This window comes from Pteropus alecto, unplaced genomic scaffold (assembly GCF_000325575.1).
Source record: "Pteropus alecto unplaced genomic scaffold, ASM32557v1 scaffold45, whole genome shotgun sequence".
Classification (NCBI taxonomy): Eukaryota; Metazoa; Chordata; class Mammalia; order Chiroptera; family Pteropodidae; genus Pteropus; species Pteropus alecto.
The window spans coordinates 1,548,162-1,555,520 of NW_006442491.1; the positions used below are offsets into that span (position 1 = coordinate 1,548,162).

Here is a 7,359-nt window from a genome sequence, read left to right on the forward strand (position 1 = left end):
GAAGGAAGGAAGGAGTTTTGGGCTCACTTACACCTCAGGCTGGCCCACCACATCACTGTAGAGGGTGGGTACTTGGGAAGGGTTCATTTCACCAGATATGACATCTACAAGCAAAATCCAGAACATGCTGGCAGTGCCCTTCCTCACTTTACTGTGATATTCGTTTTCTATAATTGTGTAATAAATTATCATACACATAGCTATGCCAACAAGATGAATTTAACCCAAGTATGTGTTGGCTGGGTCTTCTGCTCAGTAGCTCACCAGACTGAAATTAAGGTCTCAGCATGCAGCTGCAATTCTCATTTGAAGCTTGGGGTACTCTTCCAAATTCACTGGCAGATTTCAGTTCCTTGTAGTTCTAGGGCTGACATCTTTGGCCAGGGACCCATCTCAGCTCCTAGAGGCCTCTCATTGTTCTTGGCCATGTGGCCCCTTGGCGGATCCCATATAGCTACTGGCTTCCTTCCTGACCAGCAGAAAAGATGCTTCATCCTCTTTTAAAGGGCTCACCTGATTAGGTCAGGCCCCCCAGATAATTCTACTGTGATGAATTCAAAGTCAACCTAATCACAGGAAAAACATCCCATTATATTCACACTACTGGCTCACAGTCAAGGGGAGGAGTCACACATGGATGTAGAACAGAGGGTCTAGAATCTTAGGGATCACCTTAGAATTCTGCCTACCACAACCTCTGGTGACAGGAGAAATTCAGCTGGGAATTCAGTATCACTGGATAATCCACATATGGATAACCAAGAATGGCTTATATCCTAAAACCTAAGTATTTTGCTTTAAAATGTTTTAGAAAAAAATACATCAATAGCATCAGTGATCATTTATCCTAGGAATATAATCTAAAACATACACCACTGTATGTACAAAATAATTGCTTCAATGTTGGTTATAAAAGTGAAAAATTGGAAACCAACTAAATATCTGTCAGCAGAGAACTAGTGAAATAAGTGATGGAACATCTTTTTTAATGCCAGATCTGTATTTACTGACATGGAAGGCATAATAGAGATCTAGTCAAATGGAAAAGCAACCTACAGAGCAGTGGGTATAGAAACATCTCATTAATCTTATTTATACATGTTTACTTATATCTATGCATTTAAAAATCAAGAAATATGTATCAAACTGTTAGTTGTAATCTTTATTAGGTGGGATTACAGAGACGTTTTCACCTTTTGCTTTATATTTTTGCACTATCTTAAATTATTTCCAACAAGTATTTAATTTTCTTATAATTAACAGCAAAAATTAAGCTATTTCTACTTTGAGAAAAAATATAGGGAATCTTAGGGGAAGATATTATTTTCTCTTTTGGACACTAAAATTATAATTCAACCTTTTTTCTTTGCATCTCCAACTTTTTATACCAATTTGTCAAGCAATACAAAATTCAGTGTTCTTTAAGAAAATTTGAGTTTCTTGCTGATGAGTGACAAGTCCCTGTAACATATCAAATGTGTGCAATTATAAGACATGTAGAATAATTTGCACATGAAGTAAAAGACCATAATATATATTTCTAGAACAATATGGTGATCATCTCAAGCTAAGCCAAAATCATTTATGTACTACAAATCTATTACTTGCTTATCAGTTTCTGATTCATTTACTTTTGAAATTTGTTTATTTCTTCTGTTAAAACATTGCTAAAACCATCAGCCAGTTCATCTTTAAGAAAATGCACACTGGTTCTTATGTCATATTGATTTCTCAATGTGTCATTATGGTTAAGTTATTCTATACCAAACAATGCTAATACTCTGAAATAATAACAGATTTCAGCCTTGCAAGAGTATTAGCTTCCAACATGTAGCTGTCTTTGCATGTTAAGAATTAATACAACCCGCCAGGAGCTTCTCCTCAGCTTGCCTCCCAAATTCTCATACATAGGCTGTGTGCTTGTCAATCAAACATGTCTCATCCAAATAATTTTGCAGAGTAGTCATATTTTGGAAACACCAAAAAACAAAAATGTGTGCAAGATGGCAACTCTGGCTGCTGTAAGCAACAGAAATCCCATATCCAGACAAGCAGCAGCAGTCCTCCAGGAAGCTCAAATAATGCTGCAGGCAATTCCCTGGAAATCATCCATTAAGGATCATTATATAAATCACTGCTTCTTAAAAATCTCAGCTGCACTCACTTCCTCTGTGAAGAGGAGCCATACTTGACTCTACCAAGTTGGGGGATACAATCCCCTGTTTAACTGCAATAGTCTACACGTTGTCCTTGACCCCTCAGTTTGCCATTCAGTCAGACTGTAAAATAACAATAGCACCAGGGCACCATCTGTTCTACCCAGGTGTGTGTGTTCTGCAGCTCTGCTCAGCTTGCTGAGGAGGGAGGGGGAGTGGAGGTTAGTGTCTCAGCTTCTATTTGGTTTCTATTGTCAAAAGTCTTTGTATCTTCTGAGTCTCTCTGGAGTACCGTTTTGTGTGCCATTTTGGAATATGGCGAGCTGCCTATGTGTGTTTGTGCAGGAAACAAACAGATTTTTCACCTGAAATAATTTAGTCCAGGTGAGTTCAGCCCTAAACAACAGCTGTGTCTGCTCCTTGTGAAAGGTCCTTTGTGCTAGAGAAGTCAGAGGCTCATTCAGAGAACCCCTTTCCTTTAGGCTTTGGTGCTCTTCAGAGAGAGCCCCACCTTAGTGACAAGCAGGAAAAAGAGTGACTATCTGGCCAACTTTAGAAACAATTTGAAACCCAACAGGTTTCTCCAAGATTCTCAGGCTGTTGGTCTTCTTCTGATTTTCTTTAAAGAAATATGTCTGAGCCAGCAGATGTCATGCAGTGAGAATGTATGAATTCCATAAAACATATGTGGATCCTTTACTTTAAAATAGCAAAGATGGACATTTCAATGATTTGTTATTAAAGAAATGTCCAAAGATGGACATTTCAATGATAGTTATTAAAGAAATGTAGCCTAATTGCCCTACCTAACATTCCAGATGGAAAAGATGTTGAAAATCAGAGTTTAAAGTACATGAAAAACTTTTTGGTTTATTTGCCTAATATAGTTTGAGGGAACCAGCAGCAGGTTTGAAATTTCCTAGCAAGGTTACATCTTATCATAAAAATTCACATGAATTTTGCCCTCTATATCTGCATTTTCATTTCAAAAGTAATGTTACCAACATTTTAACATAAGGGGAAGGAAGAGGATCCTTTACCTGTTTTATTGCATAAATGGCAAGATGCTACATTTATACACATATTTGGATTTGGGAAAGCTGGTCCCTAATGAAGACAACTGGCACTGCATATCAGGGCTGGCATTCAGGCAATTTCTTCTTTGTTTGGGTACTGCTATGTTTTGAGATTCCAAACTTACTCGCCAATCTTGCATTTTGATAATTCTCCAGGAAAATGCATGTGTATGCAAGTACGCACAGAGAGACTGACAGGCAGATACACAAATACACACACACACACACACACATACACACACACGGTACTGCACACCACAGATAACTGTACCAAGCTGGAAAGGCTGCCAATAAATGACACCAGAGAGCAGCATTTGAGTTAAGGATTAAAAAACTCAAACCAAACTGGCCATATTGATCTCAGATCACACTTAATTATGGAATTACCATCATCTTGTCTCCTGGTATTGTCACTTCCTTTTCCTCCTGAAGTTTTTTTCTTGTACCTCCTGTACAGTCTGATTGTTTCTACAATCCATTTTATTTTCTAAGTTCCATGCTTTCCAATAAACACCTCTCCTGTGGGTTCCTTACTATTCTCGGCAACTCATATGAGCCTGGTCCCATCTTATCAGGTGCCCAAATGTGCTCCAGTTCTGCTCCTACTCCACTTCCCAGTGTTGCAGTGTCGTGACCATCCCATGTGCCCTTGGTCCAAAGGATTTCCCATATATGGAGAACTCTCTCCTCAACTGAGTGTAAGCCTGGTGGAATCTTTGCTCACCACCACCATCCTAATATCCTCCTCTTTTGGGGAAAACTTACCAAATGATTTTGAAAGGGCAGTGAAAGCTCTTGCCATCTTTTACTCAACCAGCAAAATATATGGCAGGATTGGGTGTTGTGGGGCAAGTGCCAGTAGGTATAGAAAATGGATAGCAACTACCTTCCTCTCCTGCAGATGCACCAGCCCACTGTCTGCAGTTAATAAACACCAGGCCAGGAAATGAAGACAGTGAGAGTGTGACTGACATGGTTATGGGAAGGGGGGAAGAGAGCTCTTTTCAAATGCTACAAACAGATGTTTGAAACACTTGAAGATTTCATTATTCAGGCTTTTTAAGATTCACTTTTCCCAGAAGCTACATTATTGACTGACAGGTGGATGCATAGACCAATGCCTTAAATTAGCAGTATGTTTTAAAATGTTAAAGTAAGTCTTTTAACAAAGAAATTCTTCTAGGGAACTATTCTAAATAAATACTCTATTAGTTCAAGGATTGGTACATTCAAAGATTTTTTTGGTGCAGTATTTAATATACTGAAAACTTGGAAACAACTTAATGTCTCTCATTAGGAGATAAGTCAATTACATTGTGATGCATTGATATTTTGAAATACTATTCGGTCATTAAGAAAAATGAAGGAGAGCCATGTGAAGATCTTTAATATATATTGATAAGTGAAAAAAGGCAGACAAAGCAGTGCATATAGTGTGCTATAATATATAAAATATTATACAGATATAATAGATGTGAATATACATGCATAATATGTGTGTGTAAATGTACACCCAGTGCTTTCCATATGGGGTTTAATGCAAATTAGAAAAGGCATCCTCCTTCAAAGCACTTTACTTCCAGTTTTTGGGGGAAATGTCACCATAAATTTAAAAACAAAAAAAAATTCTAAATAGAGAAATACACTTTTCTTTTAAGAACATTTGAGAAGTGATATCTAAATGACAGTCATGGCTTCAACAAAACTTTGACTTGAACTAAACTAATCAGAACCCCTGCCAATTTTCAACATGTCACACCTTATAGAAAGGTGGAAGTCCATCAAAGGAATGGACTTGCTCAGATCAGGGGTAAAGAATCACTTCTTCCACTCCACGGGAAGGAATCCAAGTTGTTCTCTAGTATTAGAACATAGTCTAACTGCCTACACTCTTGTCTTCTAAAACCATACAATAACTCCAGAAATTGCAAGATCCTAGAATACTTATTAAAATGATCAATTATTGTCTACAGCCATGCCACCCTGAACAAGGCTGATCCCATGTGATCTCGGAAACTGAGCAGGTTTGGGCCTGGTTAGTACTTGGATGGGAGACCACCTAGGAAGGCCATCTGCTGTAGGCATAAGAAATTAAAAAATAAGGGAATGTATGCTGACATGGTCCTTGCAATCTGTGAGGTCAACCAAGGGTTGCCTCACCTAAAAAATAAAAAAAAATAAAAGAATCAATTATCTTTAACATACTATAATGACTTTGGAAGAATTTGGACAAATACATTCTAGGAATACTTCCAACTACAGATCAAAACCAAAAAATTATATTAGCTCTAAACTAAATTTTAAGTGTTATAACCATAAAATCCTGATTCCTCAAGCATTTGTTATGATATAAAATTTTACTCTTAAAGTGTTATAGGCTAGAAGCGAATAACATGAACATTTTGTCCAAAATCTCACTAATTATTTGTAGTTTGCATTTTAAAAAAAAAGTAAATATTTTTATTAAGCTCTGAACATTTTAAAAAGTAGTTGGTGTCGGCGAACTTCACACCATCTTCCCTCAGGAAAATTAGTAAGTAGGTTTTAATGGCTCATAATTCATGAACCACCAAACAGGGTGTTCTTTTTCTCCCTTATTGTCTCACACACCACCTGAGATTCTTCAGACATTAGTTTTGAAATCAGTATTTATTAACCACCCTAGAGGAAAAGGCCGTGGGGACAGGTTTCAATATTTATCAGCCTTTGCTGTTGGAACATCTTGTCACTCCACGTCCTTCATGCTGCCCCCAAATGAATTTCCTTTCCTTCAAATAACACCAGAGGTAGAAAGTCAGAGTCCCACTCTTCTTAATGGTGGTGTTTTATACTTGAAAACCATTAATAAGTCTCCATTACTCCCCCACGAAGGAAAGGCCTACCATATTAAAGGGAACATGGATACATTTTAAGTTTTCTGAGTATCCTCAAAAGCATGAGATGGGAAGAATAATCCACCTCCACCCTCCATAATAGAAGTAAGAGGCAACTGTCCTGTCCAGCTGGAATGAATAGTACTAGATGCTCACCTGGACAAACAGTCCTTGCAAATCCCAAGGGACATTCTGCATATGCATCCTTTTGGGGTCTCAATATTGATAATGTGTTTACAAAGTGAGTCATTGTTAACCAAAGTCTCTCTTTTCCCCTGTAGTCTGTCATTTGTGAATACTTCTGCAATTCTACATGTGGGCTTTCTGGAAAGCAATATATCTAGTTTTCTCCCTGTACATAGCAAACATTTGTTCCTGCCATGATGAGGCCTAAGGCAGGCAGTATAAGACTGTCCTCATACCCTTTCCACATGAAAACCTTGGCCCTCCACCTAAACGAGCTTCCAGTTCTTCAGACTTGGGACAAAAGAATAAACGTTTACAACATCTGGCTATAGACAACTCCTCTGCTCTAACAATGAAGTGGTATTTCATCCAGGATGGAAACACGTGCTCAGGAGAATAAACAAACCTCTGAATGCTATCTGTAACAGCTCCATCTGCTGGTTCCCAGATAATGTTACAGATCTGACAGGTGGACATCGATCATATTGATCCAATAATAAACAGTGCATTATAATAGAAGTCTTGTCGTTTTTCTTCTCAATTCATCCAGAACTGCTCCTGGCCCAGACACCAGGCAATGTACACAAACAGCTACTGTGGATGCTAAAATAGAGCATAAAGATTGCTTTGGAAGACAATCTAAAGAACTCTACAGAATAAAGGATATGAAAAAGGGATAATGTAGCCCTTCTTGTTCTCTTTGTGGAGTTAGACAACAGACCTTCCTATTCTCTTCCTTGAGTTTTTCTTCCCCAAGAAGGAAGTAGTGATACTTGCAACTCAGGTCCAAGTGATGGTAAGAGGATTCTGTAATCCTCTGTAATGAAGTCATGCTCGATATGCTGGGAGCGCCTAAAAGTCATAAGTCACATAAAGATCAAGGCATTATAATTACATCTTAATATTCACTGGAAGTTATCAGAAAGGCCTAAAATTTTCCCATTAATTCAGTGAGAATTAGATATCTATCAGAGACATACAGTTAGATACTTCAATATCAAAAAAGTAGGGATGAGAAAAAAGATAAAACAGGGTGATAGTAGGCAGAGTTCAAATATACAAAGTTCA

At 37.9% G+C, this 7,359-nt stretch overlaps 1 pseudogene; it reads left to right on the forward strand.

Annotated features, from left to right (window-relative positions):
* Positions 1 to 5,197: 5,197 nt before the first annotated feature.
* On the forward strand, positions 5,198 to 5,316 carry LOC112471308 (annotated as a pseudogene).
* The last annotated feature ends 2,043 nt before the right edge of the window (positions 5,317 to 7,359 follow it).